The sequence below is a fragment of the Lepus europaeus genome, chromosome 20 (assembly GCF_033115175.1).
Source record: "Lepus europaeus isolate LE1 chromosome 20, mLepTim1.pri, whole genome shotgun sequence".
NCBI classification, from domain to species: domain Eukaryota; kingdom Metazoa; phylum Chordata; class Mammalia; order Lagomorpha; family Leporidae; genus Lepus; species Lepus europaeus.
The window spans coordinates 43,439,641-43,461,595 of record NC_084846.1 but is presented as its reverse complement, the minus strand read 5'-3'; positions in this window follow the sequence as shown (position 1 = coordinate 43,461,595).

Below are 21,955 nucleotides of genomic sequence, written 5' to 3'. Positions count from 1 at the left end.
GAATACTAAATTCACATTCAATGTATTAGGAATTTATACATTAGAAAGTGTCTAAAGGTACTAGATAAAAAATCATACAGATGTATATTGTTTACCATTTTAGCATAACCACTCATACAAACAATTAAAAATGTTACAAAGTATTTGCCTTTGGAAAGTAGGACTGTTACTGTGGGGGATGGGACTACAAACTGGGACTGATATTTTTATTACATGATTACTGTTCTGATTTTCTTAAAATTATTAAGCAGGAACATTTACCAGTTTTCCTGTCAAATTCTTTGAGTCCTATTGTAATTCCTGGATAATAATGTGTTTCTCGTGAGTTATTGTGCAGTTGAGAAAACCAAATATATAAAATTTGATAAAGAGTAACTCTCAATCATACCTAAACTTATAGTTCTCAATATCATTACTATTACTGATAAAGTTTAATAACTAAAGTCATTCAGCTTGTGTGTAATAGATAGCATTCTGTAATATGTCTACATCCTAAAGCCACAGTTTATCCACTGTACACTGCTGCCTAAGATGCCCATAGGAAAGTTGGGTACAATTCCACTACTTTGTTATACATTTATGTGGATTACAGGAACCCCTGAAATTCTTCTTCAATGATCCCTGTGAGCAAAGAACTTCCAGCGGGTCAAGGGCATGCATGGCAACACAATGTAGCATGCCAAAATGGCAAGCTCTATAAATTGCATGCTTATATGAAAAAAACAGAAAGAAAAGAATATCTATCTATCTATCATCTATCTATCTATCTATCATCTATCTATCTTTCTATCTCTCTAAACTCAGAGGGAAAGGAATAGACAAAAGAATGTGCTAGAAAGTCATGAATAAGAAGGGGGTGCTGGCACTGTGGCGTAACAGGTAGAGCCTCTGTCTGTGATACTGGTATCCTCTATGGGCACCCGTTCATGCCCTGGCTGTTTCAATTCCAATACAGTTTTCTGCTAAGGGCTTGGGAAAAGCAGCAGAAGGTGGTCCAAGTATTTGGATCCCTGCCACTCATGTGAGAAATACAAAAGAAGCTTCTGGCTCCTGGCTTCAGCGTGGTCCAGCCCTGGCTGTTGTGGTCATCTGGGCAGTTATCCAGTGGATGGAAGATACCTGTCTCTCTCTCTCTCTTTCTCTCTTTCTCTCTTTCTCTCTCTCTGTCTCTCATTTCTCTCTCTCTCTCTCTCTCTCTCTATCTCTGTCATCTCTATTATTATCATCTCTCTGTCTGTCTCTCTCTAACTCTTTCAAAATAACAAAATAAATCTTGGGGCCGGTGCTGTGGTGTAGCGGATAAAACCACTGCCTGCAGGGCTGGCATCCCATATGAGTCCTGGCTGCTCCACTTCCCATCCATTTTCTGCTATGGCCTGGGAAAGCAGTGGAGGACAACTCAAGTCCTTGGGCCCCTGCACCCATGTGGAAGACCTGGAGGAAGCTCCTGGCTCCTGGCTTCGGATTGGTGCAGCTCCGGCCATTGCAGCCATTTGGGGAGTGAACCAGCAGATGGAAGACCTCTCTCTCTGTCTCTACCTCTCTACCTCTCTCTCTCTCTCTCTCTCTCTCTCTCTCTGCCTCTGCCTCTGCCTCTCTGTAACTCTGCCTTTCAAATAAATAAATAAATCTTTAAAAAATAAAATAGATATTAAAAAAAAAAAGAGAGAGAGAGAAGTCAGGTTACAGGGTGGGGCAAGGGTATGGTTGCAAGAAGTGAAAAGCCAGATGTCCTGGCGTAGATGAATGATTCTGATTAGCAATGTGAAGAAGGCCTTGGTGTATTTCACTTGGAGAAAGATCAACCAGGAACTCTCTGCAGATTTGAACCCAGAGTCTGGGAGGATGACAGATGTGCAAGGCAAATCATGACTAGGAAAGTTGTTAAAACTGAGTGAAAAACAGATGAGAGCATGTGGTGGGAAGTTAGAAGAGCTCATGTTGACTTGAAGGTGGAAATGAGTGAGTGCAGCAGGAGAGGCAGCGACTCCCACCTAAGAGGGTGTCAGCTCTCGGTCACACTCCTCTTTTCTGTGCATGTGTGGCTCAGCTGTCCCCTCACTATCTAGCTGAGACTGGTTTAGGCCAGCTTGGCAGTGAAGCATGTAAAAACAGCTTAAGAAGTAGTGATTAAGTAGCCTGACTTTTATGGCTGGAACTTATGGTTAAAGAATAGGGCCAGGAGGATTTTAGGAAAGGATGGAAAAACATACCAGGGGGCTTTTGAGTTTCAGGGTGCTAAGAGGAGACCCCGTGGAGGGGGCACCAACCTGGTTTCACCATTTTTTTCTGACTTTTTCTAATTTTATGTTGTACATTTAAGTCCACAGTCTGTTTTAATTGTTTTACAAGGCGAGAGATTTAGGGTGAGCAGTGCCCATGGGTTTGCTCCAGAACCATTTATTGAAAACCTGGCTTTGTTCCTTTGAATTTCTTTTACATGTAAAAATCAGTTGAGCATATTTTTGTGGGTGTATCTTGGGGTCTCTATTATGTTTCATTGACCTACATCCCTCTGCCAATAACATACAGTCTAATTTCTGATAGCTATAAATAAATCTTGCATTTGGGTTGACCAATTCCTTCCATTTTATTATTATTATTATTATTATTATTATTATTATTATTGACAGGCAGAGTGGACAGTGAGAGAGAGAGAGACAGAGAGAAAGGCCTTCCTTTACTGTTGGTTTACCCCCCAATGGCCGCTGCCGCCGGTGCGCTGCAGCCAGCGCACCGCACTGATCCGAAGCCAGGAGCCAAGTGCTTCTCCTGGTATCCCATGCAGGTGCAGGACCCAAGGACTTGGGCCATCCTTCACTGCCTTCCCGGGCCACAGCAGAGAGCTGGACTGGAAGAGGGGCAACCGGGACAGAATCTGGCGCCCCGACTGGGACTAGAACTTGGTGTGCCGGCACCGCAGGCGGAGGATTAGCCTAGTGACCCATGGCGCCGGCCCATTCTACTATTTTAAAAACTGTTTTGGCCATTCTATATTCTTTTTTTAAGTATAAATTTTAGAATATTAGTGGGGCTGGCACCGTGGCGCAGTAGGTTAATCCTCTGCTGGCTCTAGTCCTGGCTCCTTCTCTTCCATTCCAGCTCTCTGCTATGGCCTGGGAAAGCAGTAGAAGATAGCCCTAGTACTTGGGCCCTTGCACCCACATGGGAGACTGGGAGAAAGCACCTGGCTCCTGGCTTCGACTTGATGCAGCTCTGGCCATTGCAGCCATCTGGGGAGTGAACCAATGGAAGGAAGACCTCTCTCTCTGTCTCTCCCTCTCACTGTCTGTAACTCCACCTCTCAAATAAATAAATAAAATCTTTAAAAAAAAAAGAATGATATTAGTTATGTTTAAAATAACCTTACTGATAAGTATGACATTACACATGCATATCAGTTTGCAGACAATTGGCACTTTTATTGTGTTGAGTGATCTAATTCTCAAAGACAATGTCTCCCCTTTCATTTAGATCTTCTTTTATTTGCTTCTTCATAGAAGCCCTATGAAGTTTTTGTCAGATATATAAATAAATAGTTCACTTTTTGGGAGGCAGTGACTGTCAATATATTTTAAATTTTCATGCCCATGTATTCGTTGCTACCTGATAAAGTTTAGATATTAGTTTTGGTGTCCTGCAAAGGCCTATGTGGTACAGGTTTGGTCTCAGAGTGGCACTACTGAAACAAAAAGGGAATTTGATCCAATTTTGCTGTTTAGGAAGGGGGCAAAGGGAGAGATCCTTAGGTCACTGAGGTTGTGCCCTGAGAAGACTATTCTCACAGGAGACCTGGTTATATAATGCTGAATCCAGACCAACCACGCTACTTCTGCTTCCTGTATTGCTATGTGATTTTTCCTCTGCATGGGTTCCACCATCCAGCCAGCCTCACCACATGCAAGACCAGTGGGGCTGCCTGACGTTGGACTGTGAACCTAAAAACTGTGATCCAAAATAAACCTTCTTGCTTGTCTCAAGTATTTGTTATAGTGATGAAAATCTGAATAGTACACTACTGTATGGAAATACAAATGATTTTTAAGTCTTTTTGGTATCCTGTGGCCTTGTAGATGATGTTGATTAGGACTACTTTTGTAGGCTTTTTGGGATTTTCTACATGTAAAATCATATCATCTGAGAAAAGGGATAGTTTTATTTCTCCCTTTTATGAATATATCCTTTTTTTGTTTTATTTCACTGAGGAGAACTTCAAGCTCTATTTGAATTAGAGTTGTATAAGGGTAGACATCCTTGTCTTGTTATTGATCTTAGGGGAGAAGTGTTCTGTCTCTCACCGTTAATTATAATGTTTTGAATGGATTTTTAACATGCTTTTTATCAAGCTGAGGAAATTCGCTTCTGCTCCTATTTTTTAGCAGAGTTTTTTCTTAAATTATGAATGAGTGTTGAATTTTGTCAGATGTTTATCTGACATGGCTGCTTTTAATTCTTTGTCAGACAATTCTAACCTCCCTATTGTCTCATTTTGATGTTGTCATCTACATGTTGTCTTTTTAAAATTTAGTTTTGAGATCTTCCTGATTCTTGTTCTGATGAGTGATTTTCAGTTGAACCGAGACAACTTTATATTGTGTAATGAAATGCTGGATCTTACTTAAAGCTTTTTCCTTGGTTGTTTCCATTGCAATGCACTCAGGAGAAGAGAAGGACAGTCCTTTGCTGCCAGGGGGACAGGTGCCTCATGACTGTCAAGTGGGCTGTGAGTCCAGACTTCCCAGGTGGTACCTATTGACCCTGCAGACCAGATGGGCACCACAATAGGCTAGTGGGGATGAATGTTCTGGATCCCTACTTGGTCTACTATGACCTCATCCTTTAGAAATGTTGAGACGCCTTGTTAAAGCTCATGAAGGAAAAACCTAGGTTCTCCCACTTGACCTTACCTAAAACAGATTGGAACAGGACTATAGTTTAGTTCTGCGGTGCTTTGCTGGGTGGAATAGAATAATCACTGTCAAAGTTTTCTTCTTCCTAGGATGTCTCTTTCCTGGTTTTTGGATTGGAAAGTGTAGGTTTTTTTTTTTTTTTTTTTGAGCTTCATTTTCTGTGTATGTTAATGTTTCCAGGTTACCAATTTCTTCAGCTCCAAACCTAAGATATACAAGAAAAAAGAAGACCCAGGAACATCACCGTCATATTGATCTCTTGTCCTAAAGTTCTGATAGGTCTGCTTTCTTATTTCCACCAGTAAGAGTCTCCGTGTGTTTGTTTTATATATAATACCCATGGGTTGTTGTTCAACTTACTGGAAAGGAAAGGGGAACGTCTAGGCACACCATCTTCCCAGAAGTGGAACTCTGCTCCCATGAACAGTATTTGTTGCTGCTTCCAAATTTATGTCAAACTGCCTGCTGAGTTCTAGGCAAGTAAGTTCACCTTTATGAGTGTTTTCATCTGGATAGCCTACGGGAAACAAATTCAACATAAATTTATGAGCTCCCTCCCCTTTCCCTGAACACTCCTCCCCCTATTTTCATTCTATCCTGGTTATTTTATTTTATTTTATTTTTTGACAGGCAGAGTTGTCAGTGAGAGAGACAGAGACAGAGAGAAAGGTCTTCCTTTGCCGTTGGTTCACCCCCCAGTGGCCGCTATGGCCGGCGCACTGCGCTGATCAGATGGCAGGAGCCAGGTGCTTCTCCTGGTCTCCCATGGGGTGCAGGGCCCAAGGACTTGGGCCATCCTCCACTGCACTCCCGGGCCACAGCAGAGAGCTGGCCTGGAAGAGGGGCAACCGGGATAGAATCCAGCGCCCCGACCGGGACTAGAACCTGGTGTGCCGGCGCTGCTAGGCAGAGGATTAGCCTGTTGAGCCACGGCGCCGGCAAAACCTTTTAGTTTTAACTTTTACATTTAGGTCCATGATTCATCACAAATTAACTTTTACATATCATTTGACACAGAGGTGGAAGTGCATTTAAAAAAATTCAGTTGCTTTAATAAATAGCATTTATGGAAAAGATTTTCCTTTTCCTTTAGGTTTCTTTGGCACCTCTGTAAAAAAGGGAAATAACTAAGTGGAAGTTTGTTTTGTTTTGTTTTGTTTTTTTGACAGACAGTGAGAGAGAGAGAGAGACAGAGAGAAAGGTCTTCCTTTCCATTGGTTCACCCCCCAAATGGCCGCCACAGCCGGTGCTTCTCCTGGTCTCCCATGGGGTACAGGGCCCAAGCACTTGGGCCATCCTCCACTGCATTTCCGGGCCACAGCAGAGAGCTGGCCTGGAAGAGGGGCAACCGGGACAGAATCCGGTGCCCCGACTGGGACTAGAACCTGGTGTGCCAGCGCCGCAGGCGGAGGATTAGCCTAGTGAGTCGCGGCGCCGGCCTCTATCCTGGCTATTATCACTATATGGCCATCCAAGCTGGGAGCTGAACCCATGTGCATTTCTTGCCCTCTCCTGCCATGGTTTTGTCTGCCAAATAGTAACTAGGCCTGCCTTTCTATTATCTTTGTAGATGTCACCATATTCAGACTCCACTAACATCTACAATTTGAAACATTCAAAAATGGGATAATTCCTATCACCTTTGTTTAAGCATTCCTCTCTTCCATATTTGAAGTTGAGTATTACTTCATTTCCTATGTACTACAGCCCAACATTGTGATATTTTTTACTCATCTTTACCCTATATCCAATATGTCCAAATTCTGTGGTATTGACTTTTTCATTGGCCTCTTCCTGTCCATTTCTACTGTCATAACCTAATGCCTAAATATTGGAAAAGCTGTATTCGTGTCCAGGTCTGAGTCCCCGCTCACCTGGATTATTGCATTGCCTCCTAATTGCATCTCCCACTGCTGTCTGTGACAATCTTTCATGTACATTGTTGGAGGAATTCTCTGGGAGATGGTTTCCTAATGTGATTCACCTGCTTCAGAAATTCCACTAGCTCATTGCTGCCAGCCAGAGTGTGTCTAAGTGTTTTAGTTTGATGTTCAAGAACCTCCATACTCACCTCTTTTATTCTGAACTTCTTTCCTTTGTTTTGATTTTTTTTCTCTCCCTCGAATGCTTTGGTCTCCCTAAGACCCGGCAGGTCACGAGTGATCAGCTCAGTGGGTACCACTGCTTTAAGTATTGGCAGCACAGGTCACATAGTTTAGTTTATAACTTCTGGACTTCACTACATGGGATGCAAGGGGAAGAAGGGGAAAAAAAAATGTAACAAAGCCAAGCTGAGTGATGTGAAATGTAAACTAAGAAAAAAATCACTATATTAAAGCTACCTTGATAGAACCAAGAGTGCTGGATAGGTGTTGTCCACAGGCAGGGGAGGGAAGCACAGGCTCGGGTGAGCCATGCATACGGCTTCAAAGGTATGAACGCACCATGACAGTGAGTATTTACAAAGTGAGACTTAGGTATTTAGACCATTAGCCTGTCGTATCTTCCTTCCACACGATTAAAAACGAAGCTGAAATCGTTATAAAGACAGGCAGAACAAATAATAGAGTACCTAAATTTAGGATTGAGTGAATGTTCAGATTTAGTTTAAAATATGGATCTATACACACACGCCTTGTAGACAAAACCAAATTTTCCAATGTCAACAACAGTTTTGCATTCATACCCCTTTGTTTCTTTTACCTTTCTTAGGAAAGAAAAAGTTTTGCCCCTGAACTCATTCTTCTCTTCTCTGGTGTCTTGTCGTAGTTCATCATGTCCAAAATGATTAGACGTGTCCTTGCCTTGTTGAGTCATGGGATTCTTTTGTTAAAATAAAGGAATCAGGAGCCTCCGCCTGCAATGCCCGAATCCCATATGGGCATCGGTTCGCGTCCCGGCTGCTCCACTTCCAATCCAGCTCTCTGCTATGGCCTGGGAAAGCAGTAGAAGATGGCCCAAGTCCTTGGGCTCCTGCACCCACATGGGAGACCCAGAAAAAGCTCCTGGCTTTCAGATCAGTGCAGCTCCAGCTGGTCATTGCGGACATCTGGGGAGTGAACCAGCGGATAGAAGATCTTTCTCTCTCTCTCTGTCTCTCACTTTGCCTCTGCCTCTCTGAAACTCTGCCTTTCAAACAAATAAGTAAATCTTAAAATAGGTAAAATAAAATAAAGAGTCCCTGACTCTAAGGAAGCACATTCATTTTATCCAGAATACATCTTTAGTCTTTCCTTAACGTTTAGACTAAGCAATTCCTGGTTGAGTGTCAAAATGCAGAATCTTCCTTTCCCACTGATATTCCTATCAATTCACCTATCAATCTCATAGGCTTCAGGAATGAACACAGGATCTTGAGTTAACATCTAGGTGAAATTCAGGCCTTGTTCCAAATTCTGGGCTTTTTGAAGTTGCTGATTATAAACTAAACGTCTTCTTTTCTCCATTTGAGATAGTTGGGAACAGCTCATAATACAAATGAATCTAAATCCTGGTAGAGGTTTATTGTTCTAACCTGCCAAAGGAAAGGGACTGCTTTCCTGGGCTCCTCCGGATCTCTACATTGAAGGCATGGCTGGCTGCCACAGTAGGCACTCACCCAACCTGTGTTATTGTCTGAACCCTAACACTTAGGTAAGGAGTTCTAAGCATAGATGAATGGGATAAACCACCATAGTCTGCAGAGTTAGAGAATATGGCATGGGAAAATTAACATATGACTTAGAGCTAGGTAGTATAGGATTAAATCTCACCTAGATGAACTAGAACTGGTTATTTGGAATTTCTGGCCTTTTGTTATCTTACTTATAAAATGGAGAAAATATTGAGTTATTGACATTACCTGGATATTAGTTGAAAAATTAATGAGCTCTTCAGAAGTGGAAAACTTCCTGACAGTGGTACATATAATGGTATATCAAAAAATTCACAGAAAAATAGAAAAGGTAAGTGTACTGTGGTGCAAAAAATTCTTAGATCCAAGCATAGCTTTTTCATAGTGTGAAAGTTCCATGAACTTTTTAAAACTAATATTTCTTATCTCACTGTTGAGAGGGAAGACAAGTCCAAAGAACTGATTTTTATGTCCTACCGCATTTTACTATGATATTACCTCATAAATTTTGATTACATTTTTGAAACTATTTTCTCATCTTCTACCTGTTTGTATTTTATAACTGTCCAATGAAGCCAGGTTAAAAAATGTATAATCATTCCTCTTTTACTGAAGCAAAAAAGTAGGACACACAGAAAATGGTTGCCCAAAGCCAAATGACTATTCTATTTAGAACCAAGTCAAGAAACTTTTTTATGTTGTATGTATAATGGATAAATTCTGTAGAGTTACGAATTACATTGACAAAACTCTTTTCAACTGAACAAGAAAAATTAAAAATTTCCAGGCAAGGGTCTGGGGTTGTGGTACATTGGGTTAAGCTGCTGCTTGATGCCAGCATCCTATATCAGTGATGTTGGAGTCCCATATGCTCTGCTTCCCATCCAGCTCCCTGCTAATACACCTGAGAGAGCAGCTGATGATGGCCCAAGTACTTGTGTTCTGGTCGCCCATGTGGGAGGCCAGGAAGGAGTTCCTTGTTCTTGGCCTTGGCCTGGCCTAGTCCTGCTTGTTGTAGACATTTGGGGAATAAACTCTTTTTAAAAGAAATTTCCAGACAAGAAACCTTTAATTGAAGCACCCCTCAAAGCTTTTGTAGTCCTAATCTGAAGTTCACTGTATACCGTTTCTACACATACACAATGAATAATTACAGTGTCTTGAAAGTAAATATTTTAAATGTCTTCCTTTTATAATTCTCCCTCCTGCAGTACTTTAAGCCTTGTTACTAGCTTACAGATGCGCAGAGTGAAACAGAAGAGAGTTAAATAACATGGGCTGCAGCTTGCCTCCAGTGGTGAAAAGGACTAGGAGCCTGAGACACCTGGGCCTGAACTGTGCCTAAGTTAATCCCCAGCTCTGTGACCTTGGCCAAGTTATTTGATCTCCTGAGCCTCTATTTCCTCATATATAAAGACAGTGATGACATTGAGGGGGAGGATGATGATAACCACCTCATAGGAATTTGCAAAAATGAAACAAGTGTTTGAAAATGGCTAGCACTTTCAGGAGCATAATAAACACTCAACAAACATTTGTTTGTTTGTTTTCATTCCTCCCACATACTGTCTTCAGTACATATTTTTTTTATGAGGCTGAAATCAATATGCCGAATTCCAGTCTGGGTAGAACCTTAGAAACTTTGGACTTCTTCATTGTAGCTAGCTAGACTTCTAAGTGTTGCATGTAATGAAAGTATACACCGTTCAGTTGAGTGAAAAATTAGCCATGGCCTTTTCTTAGAAGAACATTTTCTGAACTTTCTGATGTTGCTAGAGCACTGATGAGCTTTTGGAGAGAGGATTTTATTTGTTTGTTTTCCTGTTGCTTTCCTTTAAAAAATAGCTACTAATGAGATTTGTAAAGACAGCTGGTATACCCTAGAGGCAACCCAAGAAAAACAGATCCACTAAGAGTCTGACCTGGCATCTAAGCTACTAAACTGAAACGGCCTTCTGCTAAAAATACAATGTCTCAAAAACTAGACTGGTTCTGTTGTCATATTGTCTTGGAGAAGGGAGAAATGGTCCTATCTTATGAATAGCTAACAATTTTATAAGCAAGAATCCGCTGAAAACTAAAAAAAAAAAAAAAAAAAAAAAAAAAAAAAAAAAAAAAAAAGAAAGAAAGAAAGAAAGAAAGAAAACTTGATGCTGGCATTGTGGCACAGTGGGTTAAGTGCCTCTTATGATGCCAGCATCCCATATTGAAGTACAGATTCAAGTTCCGGCTGTTCTACTTTCAGCTCAACTCCCTGCTAATGCACCTGGGAAAGCAGGAGTACATATGGACAATTCAGATGGAGTTCCTGGCCCCTGGCTTCAGCCTGGCTCAACCTTGGACATTGCAACAATTTGGAGGGTGAGCCAGTGGATGGAAGATCTCTCTCTCTCTCTCTTTCTCTCTCTCTCTTTCTGTATCTCCCTCTCTCTCTTCTACATATACTTGGGCCATCACCTGGCTGCTCTGTAAACAAATAATTTTAAAAATAAATTATAAAAAATAAAAATAAAAAACTTTGTGTCCCTCAAAGTTTATAAATGTGATTCTATATCCTAGCCTTTCAGATTCCAATATTTTTGAAAGAATAGGAGGGAAAAAGCCAGGACTTTGTGTTTCCAATGTGGGGAAACTCCAACTTATCTTTGGCAATTTTTTAAAAAGTAAGAGCTTACTTATTATCTGAAGGAACCTTGGAAGAAGCCTGAAGACTGCAGTTAAGCACACCTCTTAATAATATCAAGTGATGGCAAATTTCTCATGAAGAATATATCAAAAGATGCATTCTACTTATCAGATAATCAATATGTTTCTCTATTTTGATTAAGATTTCTATATGCCTGTGTTGTTATTGCAAGCGTTGGTGAGGTTGTGAATTCATCCATTCAGCTAAAATTGACTAAATGCTTGCTATATGCCAGTCAGTATTCCAGACAGAGATAAAGCTGTAAAATAATATATAAAACTATTTACTCTTAATTAACGTACATTCTAAGTATAGAAGATAGTCTTATATTAGCATACTATATATCTTATTTAGTACATTAATATGAACATATAGTTATTTTCAGAACTTAATGTGTCTAAGACTTCAAAATGTGTAAAAAGAAATCACTGGATCTCCTTTGGTGGAGTGGCTTGTGTAGAACATCCTCAAGGGATTGTCCTAATCTACAAGATGTTCACCCTGGATACTTTTTGATTGACCAATCTGTCTTACAATTTTGTAGGGATGGAATTTCAGCAGCAGAAACCTATTAGGATAAAAAACTTCCTATTCAGAGCAAAGCAAATGCTTTCTGGGCATGGCAATGCAAATTAATTTTGTCAGGTAAAGAATATAAATCTCAGTGTGTAAGTTTTAACAAGTTACTGGTTCATTAGCTAATGAACTAAATAGAATCTTTACTTGTTTTCATTTTATATTATTTTATTTTATATTTATTTTATTTTGGAAAATAATATATTAGGGTTATATTGTATGTACGTTTGAATAAAATGCTATATTAATATATAACTTGGCATATTATAAGATAATAGATACTTGGGAGAAAATTAATGCAGGGGAAGAGATGGAAGGGTAAATTCCAGGCAGAAAGAATTGCTAGTGCAGAGGCCCAAGGATGCAAGCCTGTCCAAGTGTCCCAGGAACAGCAAGGAGTCTCAGGTTCTGCAGTAGATGAGACTGGAGACACGAAAGAGGAGAGAAGATAGTATGTCACCTTGGAAGACCTGTAAGACTGGTTATCCTCTGGGTAACATGGGAAGCACAGACCAGGTTCTGACAGATCTGTGGCCCAGGCAAGAAGAAAAATAGAGATCTACACTTACACTCTTGCCCTGCTCTTTGGCCATCTTTTGAGCTGAAGAGACTATGAGGGCATTATGAAAAGGTTACAGAAAAAGGAAATAAAAGATAAATTAATTTTGTTGTAGAACATTTTGAAATTCATGCACTTTACTCATGATAGCCTGTTTTTACAGGAACACTTTCAAGGCACTTTTACTGCTTTTACACCACTTATCCTAAAGAGAATAGATATAGAGAAGTCTCCCACAGAGGGAGAGATGCTGTGGGGTTCTGTGGTCAGGGAATTCCTGTTCTGAGCAGTCAGATTACAGCAGGAGGTGGTGAGGGAGGAGAGAGGAGCTCTGTATGATCCATTCTCTTGACCCTAAAAGACAACTATCAACCAGAAGAGACTCTGAATGGGGTTTGAAAATGTGTGGGCCAGAGCGTGGGCACCAAGGCTGGTACTAAGGAAAGATTGGAGGGTTCTGAACAGAACTTGAAATAAGCAGGCCTAACTAGTGGAAAGATCCCTTTAACCATTACGTATTGTAGATAATACAATGTTAAGGGTGGAAAAAGGAATGCTATCAGCAAAGTGGCAAATTAGGAGGCGCCTTCGTTAGTTCAGCAACAGCCGATGGGTGTTTGGAGAAGTGGTAACTGAGGAAGTTTGAGAAGAGTTCAGATTCAGGATGCACATTGCAAATAGAGTTAACACAGTTTGCAGATGCCTCAGATGTGGGCTCTGAGAAAAAACGAACATTCAGACACGGGTATTGAGGTTTGACCTGAAAACACCAAGAAGTTGTCACAGAATGAGATTAACTTTTTTTTTTTTTAACTAAACTTTATGTTTCCCTTTTCACATTTTAAAATTTTTCTCAAGAGTAGTGAATCTGGGATAAAGAGGACTGAGAGGCCTTGCTGAGGGTGGTCCTCTATTTCTGGGTTTTGAGGTTGAACTTCAGGAGAAATTCTCACTCAGGAAGGTACCTAGCCCATTCCAGATCACAGAAATCTGACGATGAGGCACTGAAGTCATCCTCCTTGGCTCAGGAACCCCAGGAGCACAATTAGTAACAGTCACAAAGTTGTTTGGGGGGGATTTCTTTCAGTTACTCCCCAAATTCCAATACAATCTCTAAAGACTGGAGCTCAATCTCTGTTGTCACTGTGGGAAATTGAGGCAAGGGGTGGTGCTGGAACTTAGGACAAGGCCATGCTGAAAAATACAACACCATCTTGAACGAATGCAGGCCTCAGGTCACAAGAGGTGATCTGCCATGACCCTCTCCCGAGAAGACCAGAACAATTACTCAAAGCCAGATGTCTACTCAAATGAAGATGACAACAGCATGGAACCACAGCTGATTCTCAGAGAAGCTGGCCCTGGCTTGGGCTTGCTGTGCAAGTTGGTGCTTTTGTAGCACAGGCAGTGAGTTGTCATAGATGGGTGCCCCCAGGAACATACCTGACCTATTTCACCACTCAAGAGAATACACAACTGTTTCAATTTAAAGTCAATATTTAAAAAAAAATTACCAGAAGCAATACAAACAATCATTTACATGGTGAGATTTAGAGTTCTGAGCCTACATTGGAAGACCGCCCAGAGAGCAGTCTGTTAGCAGATGGACATAGGCTCAAGCTACAGTGAGCTTATGTATCTGTCTCAGAAAACTTTCATTATGACATCAAGATGCACTGGGAGTCCCTCAACCCCTTCTTGTACTTTCTTGGAGCTCTACTATTTATTCAGTCTTATTTTTGGAGATTGTATAAAAATTTTCTCCATGCAACCTTTTTAGTTACAGCTCTGTGAATGTATTAAAATATTTTGACCTGATGATTCAATACATCTGATTTATTACGTTCCATTTCTTTCCAAGTCAGTTATCTTTCTGTTGTTTTCCTCTTCAGGTATCTATGTCATTCCCTCTTAGCATGAAATGGAACAGGCTACCACACCATCAATTCTACATGACTCAGAAAAGCATTTGCACTTTCCAGCCCGACTCACATATTCCAAGCTTGCTTTCTCTCTCCTAGACTGAAAGGTAACATTTACTGATGCTAGGATTCTGTAGTTTTATCTGCTGTCTTAGAAGTGATAGCAAGTTATGGTAGATTGCTTTCCTACAGCTGTCCTAACAATTTACCAGAAACTTGGTGGCTTAAAGAAACACAAATTTATTTTCTCATAGTTCTAAAAGCCAGAAGTCCAACAGTAAGGTGATTACAAGGACATGCCACCACCAGGATCTTGAGGAGAGACACTTGTCTCTTGTGGCATTGGTGCTCCTGGCCATGAATTGTGGCATGTTAACCTGATCTTTACTTCCTTCTTTACATAACTTTCTACTTTCTGTCTGTGTTTTCTTCTCTTCTGTCTCAAATAATCATCTGTAATTCTCTTATAAGGGCATTTGTTATTGGATTTAAGCTAAGCAAATAATCCAAGATGAGCTCACATCAAGATTTTAATTTAATTAGATTTTTATTGATCCTTTTACTAAAGCCTTATCCACAAGTTTCAAGGACTAGGATCTGAACGTATTTTGTGGGGAACCACCATTCAAGTCACTACATTTGGTTGCTGGTTGGTTCTCTACACAGAGATCTTTGTTACCAGAAGTGCTATTAGTTATAAAAAGTGACATTACCAGTGTGAATTTCAGGAAGAAGAAGACTTCATTGGGTACTAGGATGAGCAGATGTGTCATTAGTATGCCCTTTCTTTAAGCATCCAGATTTAAACTACCCATGGGGGGCCGGCGCTGTGGCGTAGTGGGTAAAGCTGCCAACTGCAGTGCCGGCATCCCATATGGATGCCAGTTCAAGTCCTGGCTGCTCCACTTCTGATCCAGCTCTCTGTTATGGCCTGAGAAAGCAATAGAGGCTGGCCCAAGTCCTTGGGCCCCTGCACCCGAGTGGGAGACCTGGGAGAAGATCCTGGTTCCTGGCTTCGGATCAGTGCACTTCCGGCTGTTGTGGCCATTTGGGGAGTGAACCAGCAGATGGAAGACCTCTCTCTCTCTCCCTCTGCCTCTCCTTCTCTTTCTGTGTAACTCTGACTTTCAAATAAAATAAATAAATCTTAAAAAAAAAAAACTACTCACGGTCAAACACAAATATTCTTTCCTTATTGTTAAATTATAAGCCCAAAGCATATTATGTGTCCTGATTAAGCATACATAGTCATATTTTTACATTTCCTACTTTTTCATGAGTAGAAAATACTTGAAATTTTACTATAGTACAGCACGTTGTCAGATTTAACATGTGTCTAAAGGAATGAAAAAACTTCATTGGAGGTATTTTCTGGTAAGATGTCTTTAATACTTCAAAGAAATATCTCAACTCAGCCCATGATACCTCCAGCATGAAAGGACATAGTGACCACAAACTGCAATTGATTCAGACTGAAAACCTCCAAGGCACTGAACGTCACAGCTTCAAGTCAGGAATAGTAAATGGCTATATTAGTTAAGATGAAGACACTAGAAGTAGATATAGTAATATGAGCTTTCCATTTGAACAAGATTTATTAATTGTGTGAATTAGTAAATTCAGCTCTCAAATGCACATCTATAACTTTCATTTGCCAGATGGGTTATGGTCCTAATAGCAGACTTTGACTCAAAATATGTTCATGTGTGTGTCTGTGTGCGAACACATGCTCATCATTTAGACATGTGCAATGCACTCCTTCTTCTGTAAGAAATAACTTGTGAGTGCCCAAAATTTGAAACACATGCTGTTGCCATAATAAGATAGGATACCAAGGAAGAATTCAGTAATGTGATTAACAAAGATCTAGGGGTTTCTTAGCAATTCTATTATACGTAGACGTTCTGGTACAAGGACATGAAAATTGATGAATGGCTTTGATTTAGAAGTATAATGCTCTAATTATAGTACAGAAACAAGTTATAAAACTATTAAGAATTAGAAATGGTGGAATGTACAGGAACTTGAGATATCTCAACCGCATTTAAATATATTGTACTAGGACATCCTACAAGGGGCTAGCAAGCTGTTTAGTTCAAGAAACAAGGAGATATGGAGTTTTCCTTCCATGTCCATTCAAACTAATTCTGGTCAATATTATCGTTGTTATTTTCTCTACATCTTACTGTTAAAGTCTGCATTATAGCGGAACATGTTTTCGTTTAAACTAAGTTTAGTGGTTGAATCTCTGTGACAATGTCCAAATTTTTTAAAATTACTGTGTGAAAGAAAGACACCTACAACTTTTGCTTGTATTTAGAATTTAGACAACAAATGCCTGCTCTATGGCATTGGGCAAAGCAGCTTCCAAAGGGGTTGCAAAGGTAGAAAATTGGTGGTGGCGGGAGAATTCCTGTAGGAAGCAGGCATATACAGAGACCCACAGACCATCTCTTGAAGCAAGTTGAAGACTTAAACAAAGGTAGAGCTCAAGGGGTTAAGCGTCACTGGTGCTTGCACTTTTCTCTGCAAAGCTGACATAACTAAAATAATTTCCACTGACAGTAATGCCTCTCCAAGATAAGCAAAGAAATTGACACTGTGCCGGTTGCCTAGGTTAATAGCTCTTGTAAATGGGTATTATAGGGAATGAGAGAGACAGATTGATAGATGAATTTTAAGCCTTCTGATTTTGTTTCACTTGAAAGAATGCCAAGGGGACCCCATGATGCATATCAACTAAAGTATGATGCTCAAAGGCCACCATAAGGTATCATAATATATAGAGTGTTGTTTTCATACTATTTAATGCCTTAGAAGCCAAATAATTTTATGGGAGCCATTCTTATATATACAGTAGAAACTGCTCATTGAGAAGCAGGGAGCTCTGGACCTAGAAACTCATTCCACTCATCCCTTACCTAAGCTCCCCCTCCATCACGGTCCCCTGAGGCAGAATTTTAATACTCCATGACACATTGTTTGGGTTTGAAAAATCACTCATCTACCATGAAGATCAGGGGAAATGTGCTTGAGACCCAGGAAATGATTTCATATCCTGCTTTTTCCTTTCGTTTCCCTGTCATGTCTTTCTTTTTTTTCTTATCTCTCCTCTTTTTTAATGCTTTGGTTTTAAAAGTTTGTGTGTCACTTTTGTCAAAGTGACCTAATCGTAGGAATTCTGTTATTAAGGTTAGCCCGGTCTTACCCTTGGGAGAAATAACTTCATGTTTTGTTATATAGATACTCACATCATCAGAACACTTGTTCCATAGTCCATTATCAGCACTTCAATCTTATTTTCTCCTGCAAAACCCATTTTCTGTTGCCTTGACTGTGAAGACTTCCTAATCCATTTACTTAAGGGTATCTTCCTTCTCTGTCTTACTGAAGCTTAAACCTATTGTTTTCCACTGCATGTCTTTGGCCACCTGGATCCTTTTTGTAACATAGTTCTCTCTCTGGAAAAGTAGTACTCATGCAGCCCTCCATCCTCAAGTAGAGAGGGCCCCTGTCAGCTCACCAGATCAATTGAATGAGTGCGGGAACTTGACAGAGTGTATCTAATAGGATCTGCATTGTCTACTTATCTGTCCACTCCAACTTGTTCTGGCATCATTGTAGGAAGAGAACTTTGACTAAAGAAATCATTCTCTCTTTGGTTATAAGTATTCTAAAGTTGTAGCCCCTTTCACTTCTCTCTCTTTCTCTCTCTCTCTTTCCCTCTCTCCCACTCTCCCACTCTCCCTCTCTCCCTTCCCAGTGATTGGTATACAAAGTTTGATGCAAAAATTCTACTGGTTATTACCTAGTAATACTTAATCTTATCAAAATCAAAATTCTTATAAGATAAAACAAGGTGAGGAGTGGTTGAGATACCTAACCCCAAATAAATCTAAGATATTATTAGGTAATTTGCATGTCTAGTGTTTCCCTTCACTACCTCTTTTACTCCCTGTTAGTATCTACAGTACTAAAATAAATGAAAAATAAAACATCATAGGAGTTTGTCATCAATGTCTCCAAAAAGAAAGCTGGGTTGTCTAGTGCAAGGGTTCTAGGAATGTCCCATTAGTATATTATGCACTGTGCACCAGATCGTTAATGCTCAGCACACCTGAATGCAGGTGTTGTTGAGCCAGATCCCTAGCAGAGTCTCACCGAGAGCTGAGTCCTGGGTTAGTATGATGTTTTCTTTCACTATTGGAGCAGTTTCTACACATGGAGATAATACATCCTCCCTACTTGTAGGGAATCCTGTATAATTTCCCTTCTGCCCAGCCTTTTCTTCTTCATTATACAAAGAGATGTCAATGAAATTAAAATTGCCATTTTTCTTCCCCTTGACACAACATTTGATGCTGCTGCTGAGTCAATCCCAGTAGTGGGAAAATCAGTCACCCTAAGGAGTTTAGCCTGGAAAGTCAGTCTCTCGGCAGAACTGCCTTTGCCTTTGCCTGTATGGCTCTACTCCCCGGTAGGCACAGGATGACAGTGCTATTGCACCGCTGTGGCTTGACCTGCATGATTCTGTGTGAATGAGGGACCATCTTGTCGATACACATTTAAGTCAGAGAGGAAAAATACTAAAATAGATCCAAGGAAAATTCTTCGCCAAACTCCTTAGATTTGTGGCTAGTGCCCTCCTGAAAGAATAATGGAGTTGTTCATTAAGTGCTTGGTCTGCTCCTAGGAACTGGCTCTGGCTCCACGGCGCGAGGATGGGGGAGGAGAAAAAGCCGCAGTCTTCTGTGCCAGGGAACAGACATGGCTGACCTTTCCAGTGGGCAGATGTGCCAGCTGCCAGCGTCTCCGCCCAACTGCATGCCCCAGTTTCAGAAATGGCACCATTGGAGCTTAATTCCTTTGGGTTTGGAAGCTTCTTAGTTTTCAAACCCTCCGTGTTAACTCCTCTCCACAACAAAATGTAGATATGTCAGTATCCTTTAGATTGATTGTCAGTTTAATGAAAGCAAAGATCGATGGAGATGAAATGTGAATGTCCTGAATTATAGTGAAGGCTTTTGTTTCTAGTAAAGATTCTGAATTTACCATTATCAAGTTAAGGATAATATAAGGCAAATGATTGATTTCTTTCTTTTCTTGGTTTGTACAGTGGTCATAACATGGATACTTGTGCGATACTCTGTGACTCTGCGTCTCTGGAGGTATAAGCAAAGCACTTAAAAGCCTTCTAATAATTATCTACATATAGAGTGCACTGAAGTCCCTTAACAATTACAAAAGTCATTCTGAATCGAAAGAGCAGTTTTTGCAATTTAGTTTCATACAGTAAATTTCATTACAAATTTGAATTAAAGTATATGAACTCATATAGAGTCTCAATTGTTGTCAGAATTGATAAACACATTAGAAAGCTATCACAGACAAAGCAGTAACAAAAAGAAAACAAAAGCAAACACCGAATGGTTACAGTAAAATTTAGCTCTCTTTAATTGAACTGATGATACAATAATAAAAAACTAGTTTTGCAGAAACACAGCACTACTATTTCTTTTTTATCCTTTGCTTTGATTTGTTCAGTTGTTGAAGCCTATTATAGTGCCACTGAGTGTTCTACTAAATTTTTTTTACAGTATCAATATCTGCAATGGGAAGATTAATGTGAGACACTGGGTGATGGTTCCTGGATATGGGAGTTGAAGAAACCCAATAAGTTGTCTGTTCTCCTCTCTTTTCTCTGTTTGGCTATTGTGCTGTGCTTTTATCCACGAGGAGTGACTTTGGGCAATCTGCCTCTACATTTGGGTTGTGGGATAGAATGAGTATTGACTGCTCTGCTTACCAAGCTGGAAGATATACAAACCCAGGGGACTCGACGGTACTGCTGGGTATACGGAGTAAGCCTCTTGGAAGTGCTCCTGCTGGAATCAGAGGACATTAGTTATTAGTCTCTGATTATAAGACATAGCCCTTCTTGAATGTATCTACAGTTCAGAGAAAATCCAGCTACAACTGGAACCCTGAATTCACTCAGGAAATGTGGCAGTAATATGTGAGACATATTCCTGGTCTTGAGCCAACACCATAGGCACAGTAACACCAGTGACTTAAAGGTTGGAAATGTGGTTTCAATAAGAATGTTCTCAAGGAAATGTGTGTTTTGGAGATAATTTAGATCTATGTGGCGTCTTGCACAGACCTCCACAAAGCCCTGGGATGGATTGCTGAGATCTGTATAACACAAAAACAATGAATCTGGTAAAAAAGATCATATTCCTTCCTAGTCCATCTCCTCCTCTACTTACTATCATTTGCTATTAAATAGCATAAGTTCAATGGGAAATTTTGTATTTTTAGTTTTTTTGAAAGTTTATCTAGGGCAAATGATAATACAGTTATAAAAATGATTTAAATCATGGAATTTTTAAACTAAAAAAGTAGCTTTAGACTATATGTAGATCATAAATTATTTTATACATACACTTTTCACTTATAAAATACAAGTCAGTAAATTATCTTGTCATTTGTAAATAATCCTAAAGATCAACCTCAAGTGTGCATGGAGAAGGCAGAAATGTTTGCATAAAAAAGGTTTCATTATAGAATCCATTTTTTCATTTGTAGACTTCTATTAGCTGTAAATATACAAAAGAAAAGCAGACAAGTAAACTCCCTTGGCTGGTTTTCAGGTGTGTATGGTAGAAAGCAGAGCAAGGAATAACCACAATAATCCAGGGATGGTGCAGCACACATCCCATCGCATCAACGTTCTTGCCATTTTCTGTGAGTTTCGATTTAGCACACATGATTTGAACTCAATGCCTGTTTTGTTGCTTGGGGGAGGAGAGAGGACCTGGTCATAACTGGAAATTTGGCTCCAGAGCAATTAGATATGTTGAACCTCAGAAAATTTCAGACAGTAAGATTAGTTCCCCTACAAGAATTCAAAGGTTTATGGACACAAAGCTCATCTGAACTCTCTAAACCTGTGGAGTCTGCCAAGTTGGCTGGAATAACTGACAGGATTGGGCTTCTTCCCAAGCCTTCCATCACGTTCACTCTGCTTCCTGCCAGAAGTCAAACAAGAAAAAGCCTTTCTTGTCGTGTTTTGACACCCCCTGCTCTAGTCACTGCTATAAACTCTGCCTCCAAATATTTCAGCATATCATCTGAAGGTTGATAATATACACAGGCAAAGGTTCAAAGGGTGGCTAAGAGCCTGGAAAAGGGTCACTCAACCTTATATAAATAATGTTCTCCTAGAATAAATTAAAAAGGGGATGATCATAAGTCCAGCTATGTGAGCAGTGCCTTTTTCTATAGCCTGGATATCTCTAGTAGCACAGTCTTGGGTGCAATGTCCAATTTAATACCCATGCTTTAAGGCCACATACAATCTGTAATGGAAAAATGTACTCCTATAATGAAAGTAAAAGAAAACCAGCATCCAAAGATTGGTTGGTTATAATAATGTACCTGGCTGGGCATGGCCATTAGAAAAGCTAAAATTTCATTCTTCAATTTTTAACTTCATTTGTTCACACATGATTTCTAATATGCACAAGTACTTTATTTATTTGTTTGTTTGTTTGTTTATTTTTGACAGGCAGAGTGGATAGTGAGAGAGAGAGACAGAAGGTCTTCCTTTTTGCTGTTGGTTCACCCTCCAATGGCCACTGCGGCCGGCGCATCTCGCTGATCCGAAGCCAGGAGCCAGGTGCTTCT